The sequence below is a fragment of the Cynocephalus volans genome, chromosome X (assembly GCF_027409185.1).
Source record: "Cynocephalus volans isolate mCynVol1 chromosome X, mCynVol1.pri, whole genome shotgun sequence".
In the NCBI taxonomy this organism is placed as follows: Eukaryota; Metazoa; Chordata; class Mammalia; order Dermoptera; family Cynocephalidae; genus Cynocephalus; species Cynocephalus volans.
In genome coordinates, this window is record NC_084478.1 from 118,697,469 (window position 1) to 118,713,100 (window position 15,632).

At 32.8% G+C, this 15,632-nt stretch overlaps 1 protein-coding gene across 2 annotated transcripts in view; it reads left to right on the forward strand.

Moving 5' to 3' along the window:
• COL4A5 (collagen type IV alpha 5 chain) overlaps positions 1 to 15,632 on the forward strand; it is a 257,285-nt gene that overhangs the window by 9,797 nt on the left and 231,856 nt on the right. The gene's annotated exons all lie outside the window — the stretch shown is intronic.

A 15,632-nucleotide genomic window follows, 5' to 3' on the forward strand; every position in this document is an offset into this window, starting at 1 on the left:
ATTCTATAGAGATAGTTCATGCTCAGTACTCTTTTTTAATATCATTTTTCTATAAAATGCTTATAGACATGTTTTCTTTTTTGAAATACTTTCTTTTTGATTATACATATTAATGGGGTACAGAATTGACTATCAGTATTTGTGTACAATATGTGATGATCACATTAATATTATTAGCATATTCATCATTACAAATCGTAATTACTCTTTGTGTCCTTTACCCAATTACTCCCTAAATCCCTTCCCCCTCCTCCTTTTCCCACCTTTAGTAACTATAGGTCTGTTCTTTCCTTCTGAAATTCAATGTTTTACTGTGGTTTTTCTTTTCTTTTTCTTTCTTTCATTTCTTTCTTTCTTAGCTCCCACTTATGGGTGAGGACATGCAGTATTTCTCTTTCTGTGCCTGGCTTATTTTACGTAAGATAATATTCTCCAAGCTCATCATGTTTCTGTGAATGGCAAAATTTCGTTCTTTTTTTTATGGCAGAGTAGTACACACATACTTTCCTTATCCAGTCATCTCTCTATGGACATTTAGGTTGGTTCCATATCTTGGCTACTGTAAGTAGAGCTGCAATGAACATGGGAGTGCAGGTATCCATTCAACATGATGATTTCCATTCCGTTGAGTATATATCAGAAGTGGGATTACTGTATCATACAGTAGGAAGCTTTTATTCTTTTTTAAGGAATGAAGGAACAGTTCCTGCTTCAGAACCTCATGAGTTTGTCCTCAGCATTAGTTGATATAAAAGATTCATTAAGAAATTGGTGTATTTGTTAAATGTAAATTTTATTACTTATATTAAAAAAGTGATATTCTGTAGAGTGGTACAAATGAAAGATGGTGACTATTTATATAATTACGGACGTTTTAGAGCTGAAGGGATTTTAGGAATCCTTTAGGTTGGTGCTTTTCAAAGTGTTGTCTGTGGACCTCTTGAGTTCCTGAGATTCTATCAAGGGAAACATGAGGACTGTTTTAACAACAGTATTGTCTTAGTCCATTTGGGATGCTGTAACAAAATACCTTAGACTGTGTGGCTTATACACAACAGAAATTTATATCTAATAATTCTGGAGGCTGGGAAACCTAAGATCAAGGCAGATTCAGTGTCTGTGATGGCCTGCTTTCTTGTTCATAGATGGCACACTCTTGTTTGTCCTCACATGGTGGAAAGGGTGAGGGGTTACTCTCAGGCTTCTTTTACAAGGGCACTAATTCCATTTATGAAGACTCCACCCCCATGACATAATCATCTGCTGAAGGCCCCATCTCCTAATACCATCACTTTAGGGATTAGGATTTCAACATACGAATTTTTGGAGGGACACAGACACTCAGATTATAGCAAATCTGAAGACTGTTTTGCCTTTTTTCACTGTGTTGACATTTGCAATGATGGTGGGTGAAACTATTGGTGCATTATACCAAAATATTCTAGTAGTTGTATTCTTCATACTCTTGGGGGGGGGGAAGTCAATTTTACTTAAAGATGCCCTCAGTGTAGTATTACTTTTATTAAATCTTGTCCCTCAAGTGCATATCTTTTTAACATTATATGTGACAAAATAGGAAGTATACATAAAGCATTTTAGTATGTGGAAGTAAGACAGTCGTTACTAGGAAAAGCAGTTGTGCAATTATTTGAGTTGTGGGCTGAACTAGCTGATTTTTCATGGAACACATTTTTACTTGAAAGAATGACTGAGACAAACTCGTTATTTATACTTGGGTATTTGGCAGGCATTTTCTTGAAAATGGGCAAACCAAGCCTATCACTTCAAGGAAAACTACTGGCAGTATTTGTGGCCAACGAAAAATCTGAGCTTTTCAAGTGAGAATTAAAATTTTGGAAAACTTGAATTTGCCGCTGTGAACATAACAGCTTCCCAAATCTTAGACTTTTCTAATGAGGTTGGTAATTATATTAACATGTGTGATTTTTTGATATTATAGAATAAAATGTATTGATATTTGGAATATCTGCATATCTCAGTTAACTAATATTTTACAAATGACTAATGTAGATGTTATAAAATCATGCATAGGTAAAAGATCCATTCAAAGGGCAAGATAGGTCAATAAGTTTTAATGTAATTGATTACAGAAAGTTAGTTGATAAAGTTTCAGATTCTTTGTTGCAACTAACCTTAAAGAGTCTACCACTTGTAGAACTTTGGCACAGTATCAAAGAAGAATGTCAGTGGAATCAACCTAGGTGTCCATCAGCAGGTGACTGGACAAAGAAAATGTGGTATGTATGCACAATGGAATACTACTCAGCCATGAAAAATAATGAAATCCTGCCATTTGCAGCAACATGGATGAACACAGAAAGCATTATGTTAAGTGAAATAAGTCAGGCACAGAAAGATAAATACCGTATGTTCTCACTCATGTGGGAACTAAAAAAAAAAGTTGCTGTGCTTATGGAAGTAGAGAATTGTGATTGCTAGAGGCTGGAAAGGGAAAGGAGGAAGGTATAGATAGAGGATGGTTAAGGATATAAAATTACAGCTAGATAGGAAAAATAAGTTCTAGTGGTGTACAGTAGTGCTAGATATCTGTAATGAACAATAATTTATTTCATGTTCTCAACTGGCTATAAGAGAGGAGCTCAAAAGCTCTCATCACAAAAAATGATCAGCTTTTGTGATGACGAATGTGCTAATTATTACCCTGATTTGATCATCACACATCATATACATGTATTGAAATATAACCCTGTACCTCATAAATACATACAATTGATACATGTCAGTTAAACAGTAAAAAATTTTTTAAAAGTAAAAAGGAGGAATATCAACAATTATCTAAAAAGACAATAGGCTACTCACTTTCCCAACTATATAACTGTGTGAAGCCAGTTTTTTTTTTTCATGTATTTCAACCAAAGCAACATATTTCAATAGAATGAATGCAGAAGCAGATAGGATCCAGCTGTCTTCTACCATGGCAGACAAAGAAATTTAAAAAAAAAAAAAAGTAAAACAATCTCTCTTCTTACTTTTCTTTGTTTTGAAAAATATTAGTTTTCATAAAATATATAATATATGTTAACATGTAATAGATTTATTACTGTCATGTTAAAGTGGATACATAAGTAATTATTTTAAATATTAGTTTAATTTTTATATGGTGCATATTGATAGATGTAACGCACATTCTGGGGTCCTCAATAATTTCTAAGAGAGTAAAAGAGTACTGAGACCAAAAAGTTTGAAAAATCACTGCTCTACAGAAACCAACTCTATCATTTTACAGGAAAGATGAAAGATACAGCTAGTTAGTTGCAGAAGCAGAGATGGAAGCTGTCTTCTCTGAGTTCTTTCTCCAGTATACCACATTGGTTTAGGGACTGGCAAGCTAGTAATATGAATTTTAAATTTTATTCATCTTGGAAGATGCAATTATAATACCAAGCAGAAAATGAAGATACTAGATTGTACTTTCCTACCATTTTCGATCCAATTGCCAAGTCAGAAACATTATTGCTATACAAACTATAGCAGAAGAGACTCTGATATAAAAGAAAATGAGTTAAATTTGCTAAAGTTACAGTTATCCAAGAAACCAGGGTCCTTGTCTTACATATCTTTTTATTGACTACAGTGTATAAACAGGTTTTTTTTTAATATAGTTCACCCTCAGTAGTTGAATGGATATCAAATTAGGGAGAACAGATTTATTTGGATAGCACCAAGAGGCAAGACCTAGAGTGGATGGGTTAAATTACAGGAACTCTTGATATCAAGAATTTTCTAACAATTAAGCTCAAAGAGAGGGTGGATGCTACTTTTTCAGTAATACTAATGAAGTCTCTTTCGACTCTAAAATTCTATTGTTCTGGTTATTAGAAGGAAAACTCCTTTTTCTTGAGCTCAAATTTGCCTCTATAATTTTAAAGCAACCTCAGGTACAACTGACATACAATAAAGTGCACATATTTCAAGTGTACACTTTGAGTGTGACATGTGTATACACCTCTGAAACCATCTCTGTGTTTAAGATAATGAACATATAAATCAACTCAAAAGATTTTCATGCCTCTTTGTAACCCTATCCCCATTCCTCATTCCCAAGTAACCACTGATCTGCTTTCTGTATAGTAGTTTCATTTTCTAGAGTTTTACGTAAATAGAATCATATAGTATGTATATATTCTTTGTTTTGGCTTCTTTCACTTGGCCTAATTATTTTGAGATTCAACTTTGTTTTGGTGTGTATCCATAGTTCATTATTTTCTTGCTTAGTAGTATTCCAGTGTATAGATATACCTTGCTTTGTTGATGGACATTTGGGTTGCTTTCAGTTTGTGGCTATTAAAGTAAAGCTGCTACGGATATTATTATTATTATTTTTTTTGCATTTTAAAAGTATTTTATTGAGATGTGATTTACGTAAAGTGGTGCTCACTGGTCTTAGGTGAATATCTCAATTTTTTTTTAAAACAATTTTATATACTTTGCTAACCATCAACCAGGTCAAGATATAGAACATTTCCATTATCCTAAAAAACTCCCTCATGCCCCTTTCCTTTCAGTGTCTTTTGTGTATTGTCTAAAAAAATCGTAAACCTCAAGGTTGTGAAGATATTATATGTTTTCTTCTTGAGTCTTTATGGTTTCAGGTTTTGTATTTCGGTCTGTTTTTCTTATATAGATGTCCAGTTGTTCCAGTACTGTATATTGTAAAGAAAAATCCCTTTTTTATTGGATTGCTTTTATGTCTTTATTGAAAATAAATTGAATATATGTGGACAGGTTTAGGTCAGAAGTCAGTAGCCTGTTCTATCGTTCTGTTTGTCTGTCCTTATGGCAATATCACACTGTCTTCATTAGTTTGGCATTACTTTAGTAGTATAAGCCCATCAAATTTGCTCTTCTTCAAGATTGTCTTAGTTACTTATTGGCTATTTATTCCATGTAAATTTTAGATTCTTCTTGTCAATTTCTACTAAATTTTTGATAGGGATTGCAACAATTCTATAGACCCATTTAGGAACAATTGACATCTGAAAATTATTGATTTTTCCAGCCTATGAATACTGCACACCTCTCCATTAATTTAGGTAATCTTTAATTACCCTCATTATAGAGGTCATGCACATCATTTGTTCATTTGTTAAATTTCTAACTATGAGTATGATTATTTCTATTGTAAATGGTATTATTTTTTAAATTTTATTTTCAGTTGTTTGTTGCTAAGATGTAGACATGTAATTCATTTTGTATTGATCTTTTTAATCCTAAAATATTATCTTTTTCTTTACTTATGGTGTGATATACATATTGTAAAATTCACCCATTTATGCACAGTTCTTTGATTTTTGACACATGCACACAGTAGCATGAGTGTAGCCTCTAGTTAAGGTATAGAACAGCATTGCTAATTTTTTTTTTTTCTTAAACCTTGGCTTGGTGTTGTCCACACTACGCTCAGCCAGTGAGCGAACCGGCCATCCCTATATGGGATCCGAACCCGTGGCCTTGGTATTATCAGCACCACACTCTCCCGAGTGAGCCACACGCTGGCCCGCTAAATTTATTCATTAGTTCTAGTAGTTGTGTCAATTTCTTTGGATTTTCTGTGTACACAATCATATCATCTGCAAATAGAGTTATATTTCTTCATTTTTAATCCCTCTGTCTTTTTGTGCTGGCTGCCTTATTGCACTGGCTAGGTCCTCTATTACAAATTTAATTAATAGAAGTGGAAAGGGATGACATCCATTTTTTGCTCTCTATCTTTTGAGGAAGATATTCAATATTTTTCTATTATGTCAGCTGTAGGTTTTCCACAGTTATACTACAGATTGAGAAGGTCTTTTCCATTCTTATCTGCTGAAAAAAATTTAAATGTAATGAATGTTAAATTTTATCAAATAACTTGCATCTATTTAAATAATATTGTCAGAAGCTGAGCTGAGCTACTAGGTTTCTGAATAGCTAATTAAGACAACAAGCCAAAATGAAAATTACAGTCAAGCCTTTAATCCCTTACTGTGATTGTATAAACAAGAGGTTAAACCACAGAAAGTGCTGAGAACTCTCTCCACCTCCCAGTTAGATCTTTTTGCCATGGTAGGGTAGATCAGCACAGGCTTGGAGGTCTGGGTCTTCTCACTGTCAGGGAGCCCCAAATAAAAGTCTTAGATAGTTTTATGGACCCAGGGATCTGGGGGAGGAATAGAGAAAAGACTAGGAGTCAGAAAGAACCTAGTACTGAGTCAGAGTGAAAATAAGTGTCTTCAGGGTTTCCCCCCTACTTGCTCTGCTATGAACATTTGTAAACAAGTCTTCATGTAGACATATGCTTTCATTTTTCTTGGGTAAATATCAACGAATAGAGTTGCTGGGTTGTATCATATGTCTATTTTTAACTTTACAAGAGAGTACCAAATTGCTTTTTAAAGTAGTTTTACCATTGTACATTCCACTAGTGTATGAAAGTTGTAGTCATTCTTCATCCTCACCTGCATTTGCTATGTCACTTTTTAATTTTAGACATTTTAATTGAGTATTGATATCTCATTGTAGTTTTCTTAGAGTCACCTTTTTATTCATATTCAGTAAAATTCAGTATCTTTGGTGTACTTTTCTATGAGTTTTGATAAAGGCGTTTAGTCTTGTAACCACTGCCATTATCAAGATTCAGAACTATTCCATCACCTCAAAATGTTTCCTTATGCTGCTCCTTTGCAATTTACCCGTCCGCCTACCCACAGTTCCTGGTAATCACTCCTCTGTCTTCTATTCCTATAATTTTACCTTTTTTCATAAATGTCATGTAGATCGAATCATCCAGTATGTAACCTTTTGAGTCTAGCTTTTTTCTCTTAGCATAATGTATTTGAGATTCATCCATGTTGTGTGAATCAATAGGCCATTTCTTTTTTACTTGTTTTCTTATAATTGAATGGCAAGAGCTCTTTATGCATGCTGGATACGATATCTTTGTCTAATACATGCACATCATATGGATGTGCATCCCATTTGGTGGCTTACCTTTTCTTAACTGTGATTTTTCAGAGAATAATAGTTTGACACAGTCCAGTTTATCAGTTTTTTATGGTTATGACTTTATGTGTCTTTTATAAGAAATCTTTGACTACTCAAGGTCACCAACGTTTTCTTCCATATTTGCTTCTAAAAGTTTATATAGTTTTAGCTTTTGATCCATTTAGTTATTTTGTGCATGATATTTGGTAAGGGTACTGGTTCAGTTTTTTCTTATATGTTTAACTGGTTCCAGCACCATTTATTGAAAAGACTATCTCTACCTCATTGAATTACCTTGGTGCCTTTGTTGAAAATCAATTGACCATACATGTGTGGGTCTATTTGGGATTCTAATCTATTCTGTCGATTTTTTTTTTTTGTCGTTTTTTTCGTGACCGGCACTCAGCCAGTGAGTGCACCGGCCATTCCTATATAGGATCCGAACCCGCGGCAGGAGCGTCGCCGCGCTCCCAGCGCCACACTCTCCCGAGTGCGCCACGAGCTCGGCCCCATTACTGTAGTTTTATGATAAGGCTTGAAATCAGGTAGCACAAGTTTTCCAAATTTGTTCTTTTCACATTTTTGGGTTTCCTCCTCCTCCTTCTTTCAATTTCTATATAAATTTCACAGCCAGCTTGTCAATTTGTACAAATAAAACTCCTGGGATTTTGAATGGGATTGTTTAATCTATAGCTCACTTTTGGGAAAATTGATGTCTTAACTATATTCAGTATTTTGATAAATGAGCATGGCATATCTTTCCATTTATTCAGGTCTTCTTTGATTTCTCTCAGTAATGTTTTGTACCTTCAGTGTGTAGATCCTTATACATACTTTATTAAATTTATCCCTAAGTATTCATGTACTTGAATAGTGTTATAAATGGCATTTTACTTCCTATTTTTAATTGTTTGTTGTTAGTATATAGAAATACAGTTGATTTTTTCTGTTGACCTGTATATTGTGATCTTGCTAAACAAATTATTTCTATTAGCTTTTCTATGGATTTTTTTAGCATTTTCCACACACAAGATTATATCTTCTGTGAATTAAGAAGGATTTACTTCTTCCTTTCTAGTCTGCATACTCCTGTTTTTCCTTATCTCGTTATACTAGTTTGGGCCTTCAGGAGAATGTTTAATATGTGTCAAGACCACAGCCTTTTGCTGCTTTTCCCCAATGTTTGAAAACATTTGTTTTCGTATTTTGTACAGTTTTCTAGTTGTTTTTAACAAGAGGGCAAATCTAGTAGTAATTATCCCAACATAGCCTGCTTTCAGTTTTTTGATATTAATAGATAACAATGCTGTGAACATTTTTGAACATAAGTCTTTGCATTTCAGATTATTTCCTTTGGCAGACTTCTGAAACTAGATACTGTCATTTATATACATATATCTGTATCTTTCTATCTACACGTGTATTTAAACCTACAGTATTAAAGTTACCTCAAGAGCAGTTATCATATTTTGAACTTCTTTCATACCTTGCATCATCTACCCTGCAGCCTTTTATTAAATTAATGGAAAGCGAAGTTTTTATGATTAATTTATTTTCAGAATAACCCTTTAATTATAGGATAGAGGTATTTCTAATTTTGCCAGTGAGGTTTAAAGGAAGAGAAGACTGGGATCATTACTATAGTTTTTATTTCCTATTACCTTATTTTAATTCATTTCAGTGTCTTATTTCTCTTTGATAGTGTTATAGGGAACGAGAAATTTGATAAATGAGATTTGGCCACTGATAAAAATATTTTAGAAGGAAATATTTAGAAGGAAATATTTAGAAGGAAAATGCAGTTCAGTTTATTTTGATATGAGTTTCCTAACTTTTCTTCATTTTGGCTTAACTTTGTAGGATAATGCTTGAACGATGACCCTGTAGGAAATGGCCTTATACATTTTTAATTAATTTGAGTTAATTTAGTTTCAGGAAGCCTTCTGAAATATGAAGCACTTATTTAATTTTTAGTATCCTTTCTGAGTAGTTTTGCTAGCTGGCTATAAACAAACCAATTTGTCCTAATTCTAAATTCATGTTCATTTTCATTATTGTTTCAAAATAAAAAGGTGGATTTATTTTACATTCTGATGTTTTAAATTAAGCTATACGTTTTTGGGGGGGTATGTTGAAGGTTTCCACTGTTTGGCAAAATCCATCTTCCTAGGTTGTGAGTTTCCTCATCCCCCACTCCCCTCACCACCTAAAGATACTTCATACATGTTGGAAGAAGATAAATAATAGCTTTTTCCTTCCAGTTCTTATGGTCAGGTGAATTCTTGGGTTTTTAATTTTTAAAAATATTTTTTTACTTCAGAGCAAGAATACTCAAGTTATAGGAATTTGGTTAATAGTGAATAAATTCATTCTAAGCACTAACCTTTCTCAAATCTATTTACTTATCTTTTACAGCCTATTTAGGCATTTCATTTTTCTCCACAGTTGCAGAAAAGATTTCTTTTTGTTATAGCACAAGCTTATTAGACCTTATCACAGCCTTCATGCTTTCATTTGTATATACTGTAAAATGGAAAAAACCATAGACTGATGTTGTAAAATAATAAGTGAGATCAAACTAAAAAAAGGTCCCCTTTCTTAGAGGCTGGGAAAAGAGGTTTGTCCTCCGCGGCTTGGATTTGTTTTCCTGACTAATTTGATTGCCACTTTTGAATTTGCAGATTGACAACCTTTACATTAAAACATGGGTTTATAAACCGTCTGTATCCTAGTAGATTTTCATAAACTTATTTCCATTTTTTTCCCACTCCATGATATCCAGATGGGGAAAGGGAGGAATCTTTTTTCCTTACATAGTTAAATTGTTACATTTGAGATTGGTAATATGCTAAAAAACAAAGATGGGTTCAAAATCAGGTCCTTCTGATTTCCATGAGGCATTATATTACTCAGGATTTGTTTTAAAATCAATTAAATTCAATTTGTTTGTTTTAAATTCAATTTAATTTGGAAAACCTGAAAATATTCAGTGGTAAGAGGAACTACATTATTTCAGATTATGATCTCTTTATTAGTTTTGCTTATGTGTCTACTTTTTCATCTGTATTCTTATTTTATGGTATTTAAAATTTATGTAAAGATTTTTAGTGGGTTTAACCATTAATAGAATGGAAAAGTATTATAGAAGAAAAGAGTGTATAGACATAGATTCTCATTAAATCACAATTAATGGAAACGTGTAATCGTAGGTACATTAACGTGGTTCCTTTTGTGTAGAATACTCTGGGGCCTCAGGTTTCATCTCTTTTCCTTATCACTGTCCTTAAAATGCAACATCAGCCTAACATAAATTTTTTATATTAACATAGAACTTCGCTATGATAAATATTTATTCAAAATTAAAGGGAGAAAAAAGATTTAGAATATTATATATACTAATATAAAATACAGGTGGTGAGATTGGGGTCTTTTTTGTCTTGTATGCATTTTCTCAGTTATCTGCAATAAATGTTTATTACTTGTATAATAAAAATGTTTTAAATATATTGAATACTAGTTTAAGGTTGTGTATTTCACCACTTTTTGTATTTAGATAACTGAACAACATATTTTACAGTTAATTGTTTTTATCACATCATTGTTATTGAAGGAAAAAAGACTGGATGAATTAATAAAAAACTAAAGATTTTATTATTTTAATTAATATTTCATGTAAATTTTAAAGTATTCCTTCATCTACCTTTTTTAAAGTAGAACTTCAGTGGGACTCTTTTTCAAGTTAAAAAATTCCAGAGACTCCTAGAATAAACCTAGTGCCAGTAATAATTCTGTTATTGACCACATGGGGAGGAGTCATCTTTAGTTTGTATGCACTCTTTTTCATACAAAGTGTAACATGTATTCTCTTTATCATTTTACCCCATGAGTGACAAACAGCTTTCCACTTTTTCTTTTCACTTTACCAAAACTAAAAAGAGTGATTTTGAATGCTGGATCCACTTTTATCACATATATTTGGAGCAAAATGTGTAATGTATGTATGAAACCTGTGATTTTATTTTATGGTTTTGTGAATGTATCAAAAATCTTTAGATAAATTAACACAGAAGTTGCTATGAAATACAAATTTCTTCCTAATTACAAAAAAAAAGAACTTTAAACCTTCATGTTTTAATCGAGTTTTTCTGGTTGATTTAGTAATATTCAGAATTTGTAAAATATTCAGCAACTCTTTAATAAACACTTAAAGAAGGTATCTTAGTATTTAATTACTTAAGTACTGTAATTTATTCCAAAGCCTTGATAAAATCAAATTTTTGCAAATGTATGCTGTTTCTCAATATTGATTGAAAATATTTGGTCACATTACCTGTTACTGCCCCAGTCCCCAGTCCAGATTGTAAATTTCCTGATAACGAAAATTGTGTCAACCTCAATGAGTGAGAGTTGACTCCACAGTTAAGCTAGAAGAGAGGGTATTGCAGGAGGGAGATATGCTTTTAGGGTTTGGATTGCCAAGAGGATGTAGATTTTCTGATTCTGTCTGGAAGATGGTATAGGTGAATGCAGCTGTGAGAAATGAGAGTGGCATCCCATTAAGCATGTTGTGTCCCTCCCTCTTTTAGGATTCTGCACAGCTCTTAGTCATTCCTTTGTCAGGCAAAGTGCAGTGTGGGAGGTACATTCACCTTCTCCACATTGTTGTCTTAATGTGGTACTTTATGACAGCAAATTATTGGAAAGAGCAGGATTTGGAAGTTAGACTAGATTTTGTTACTGAAAGTAGAGAGAGAATGCTCAGAGAGTTTATCCTGGACACCAAACAACGAGTAATTGGAAATATGGACTACTTTAGCAGTTTTGGTGTTATGCAGTAGGTAGGACAGATTCCTTTTTTTTTTTTTTTTTTTTTTTAATGGCAGTGCAAAATTCTTGCAATAGCTAGCTGTAAAGTTACGATGGAAGTATAGTGTAATGGTTTAGTTTAGAGCATGGACATTGATGTCTGGCTTGATTTAAGTCATAACTCTTCCACCTACTAATTAGGCTAAATATTGTTACCCTTAAGTGCCTTAACACCTGGCTCAGAGTAAGTGTTCAATAAATGATAACTGGTTTTCTACAGGATCTGTAGTGTCTTCACCCAATATACTTTCGTTCGGTCTCAGGCCTAGTCATTTGTTTTTCTTTCTGATCATCTTTCTTCAACTCTGGCATTTTACCATAAGAGGGAAAGATGTCTTAGAAACAGTTTTAAAGTTTATTTCTAGAGGTGTTAGCTAGACATCGTATCAGTTATATGCATATACCAATACCTGATACATAAAAATAGATACCCTGGAATAATGTTGTCTGATTAGAGGTGAAGTGATCCCAAAAGAGAGACAGGAAAATGGGGAAGTGGGAATAGTTGTAAACAGAAAATTAAAACTAATGTGTAAACAAGAAAGCAGTGTTTTCTGCAACTATAGGGAAGAACTGTTAAGACTACCTTTCCCACTTTGATTTCCTATGAAGCTTTTTAAGATTGTAAACTAAATTATTAAACTATTTATTGGGTTGAATTAAATATGTAGGTAATTACAGAGATATATGTGTGTGTGTATATATATATATATCTGTATGCATATATGTTAAATACATGTAAGTTTGTTATACCTTACCTAACTTTGGGGTACTTTCTCACCCAAAGGAGATTTAAATAAATACTTTGAATATTTCAGTAAATACAGCATGCCGTTTAGCAAATTTAAGGGAACAAGTGAATAACTTAGCTATTCCAACAATGTTTTGCCTCCGCATTCCTTGGCGCAAACAGGGACCTCAATGAAACGTCCCTCATGGGAGTTGCCTGAGGAAATCTTACTGAAAAAGTCTAGGTCCCAATTCAGGTTCCCATCCCTTCTACTTTTTAAAAAATCACTATTACTGAGGTATAATTTACATACAATAAAGTGCACCAATTGTAAATATTAAGTTTAATGAGTTTTTACAAATGTGTACACCCACAACAATTATGGTATTGAACAGCTTCACCACTCCAAAAAGTTCCCTGGTGTCCCTTCCCAGTAAATCTTGCCCTGTCCCTGTACCCTGGAAACCACTGATCTGCCCTCTGTCATTATGAATATTTGTGGACAAATCATCTTGTACACATAATTTTCATTTCTCTTCGATGAATGCAAAGGAATAAAATTGCTGGGTCATATGAGTGTGTAATGTATTTAACCTTATGAGAAACTGTTGAGATATTTGCCAAAGTAATTGTACTATTTTACATTCCCACCAGCAGTGTATAGGATTTTTTAAATTATGGCATCCTAGAGGGTATGAAGTGGTACCTCGTTGTTTTAATTTGCATTTTCCTGATGCTGAATGTATTTTCATGTGGTTATTGGCCATTCAGATACCTTTTTTTGTGATGTGTCTTCTCAAGTGTTTGCCTGTTTTTTTAAAGATGGATTGCTTGTCTTCTTATAATTATAAGAGTTCTTTACATATTCTGAATACAAATTCTTTGTCATGTGTGTAATTACATATATATATATATAAAACACCCACTACTTTTCTCATTCTGTTAGTTGTGTTTTCTTTTTCTTCAAAGTATATTTCAGTTAGCAGAATTTTTAAATTTTGATGAGGTTCAGCTTATCAATTTTTTCTTCTGTCATTATTGCTTTTTGTATTATGTATAAGTATTTTAATTGCACTAAAGTTTTAAATGTTGCCTGTTTTTATCTAGATATGTCATACTTTTTGCTTTTGATTCCTTTAGAATTATTTTCGTGTGCAGTGTGAGGTAAGAGTCCTGGTTCAACTTTTTAAAAGATTTATTGAGATGAAATTCACGTGGCATAAAATTAGCCATTTAAAAGTCAACAGCTCAGCAGCATTTAGTACATTTACCATGTTGTGCAACCACTACCTCTACCCAGTTCCAAACATTTTTATTACTCCAAAATAAAACCCAGCACCAGTAAGTAGTTTCTCCCCAGTCCACCCTCACTGAGACCCTGGAAACCACCAATCTACGTTATGTCTATATGGATTTACCTGTTCTGGATGTTTCATATAATTGGAATCATACATTAAGGGACCTTTTGGTTCTGGCTTCTCATAATGTTTTCAAGATTCATCTTCATTGTATCATGTATTAGTACTTTATTTCTTTTTATAGCTGAATAATATTGCATTGTATTTATATACCACATTTTGTGTATTCATTCATCCATTTATGGACATTTGGGATGTTTCCACCTTTTATTGTGAATAGTGCTACTGTAAGCCTGTGTGTATTTGTTTGAGTACCTGTCTTTAATACTTTGGGGTATATACATAGGTGTGGAATTAATGAGTCATATAGTAATTCTATCTTTAAATTTTTAAGCTGTTTTCCATGTTGGCTGAACCATTTAAAATTCCCACTAGCAAGGTATGAACATTCCAATTTCTCCATATCTTCACCTACACTTGTTATTTTCTGTTATTATTTTAACTTTAAATTTTAATTTTTTATTATGGCCATCCTAGTTTGTTATAGAGTGCTTCTTCATTGTGGTTTTGATTTGCATTTTCTTAATAACTAATGATGTTAAGCATCTTTTTGTGTGTTTGCTGGCCATTTGAATAATCTGTTTTGGAGAAATGTCTATTCAAGGCCTTTGCCCATTTTTAAGTTGGGGTGTTTGTCTGTTTGTTGTTGAGTTGTAAGAGTTCTTTATGTATTATGGATAGTAGATAAATTCATAATTTGCAAATATTTTCTCCCATCTTGTAGGTTGTCTTTACACTTTTGTGATAATGTCCTTTCATACACAAACATTTAAAATTTTCATGAAGTCCAGTTTATCTATTTTTTTTTCTTTTGTTGCTTATGCTTATAGTGTCATATCTAAGAATCCATTGTGAAATCCAAGGCCATGAATATTTACTTACCCTATAAGAGGTTTTCTTATAAGAGTTTTATGCTTTTAGCTCTCATTGAGACATTTTGAAATAGTTTTTGTTTTTTTGTTTTTTCATGGTTTTTTTTTTTTTTTTAGTTTGGGTTAACTCATTTTTTTTAAAATTTAATTTTTAAAAACAATTTTATTATTATTATTTTTTTAACTTTTATTTTGTCAATATACATTGTGGTTGATTATTGTTGCCCCTTACCAAAACCTCCCTCCCTCCTCCCTCTCCTCCCTTCCCCCCAACAATGTCCTTTCTGTTCAAATAAAACTTTAATGAGTTACAGGTGGGGATTTAAAAACACAAAATTGTACAAATGAAACAGTTATTTCAAAACACTGGTAGAAATAGCTTTTGTGAATGGTGTGAAGTAGAAGTCCAACTTTATTCTTTTGAATGTGGATATCCAGTTGACCCAGCACTATTTGTGGAAGAGACTGTTATACCCTCATTGAGTAGTCTGGGCACACTTGTCAAAAATTAATTTAACATAGGTGTATGGGTTTATTTCTAGACTGTCAATTCTATTTCAATGGCTATGTTTATCCTTATGCTAGTATCACACTGTCAATTATTGTAGCTTTGTAGTAAGTTTTGAAGTCAGGAAGTATGAGTCATACAACTTTCTTCTTCTTTTTCCAGATTATCTTGGTTATTTGGACACCTTGGAATTCCATATGAATTTGGGGATTGGCTTTATCATATCTGCACAA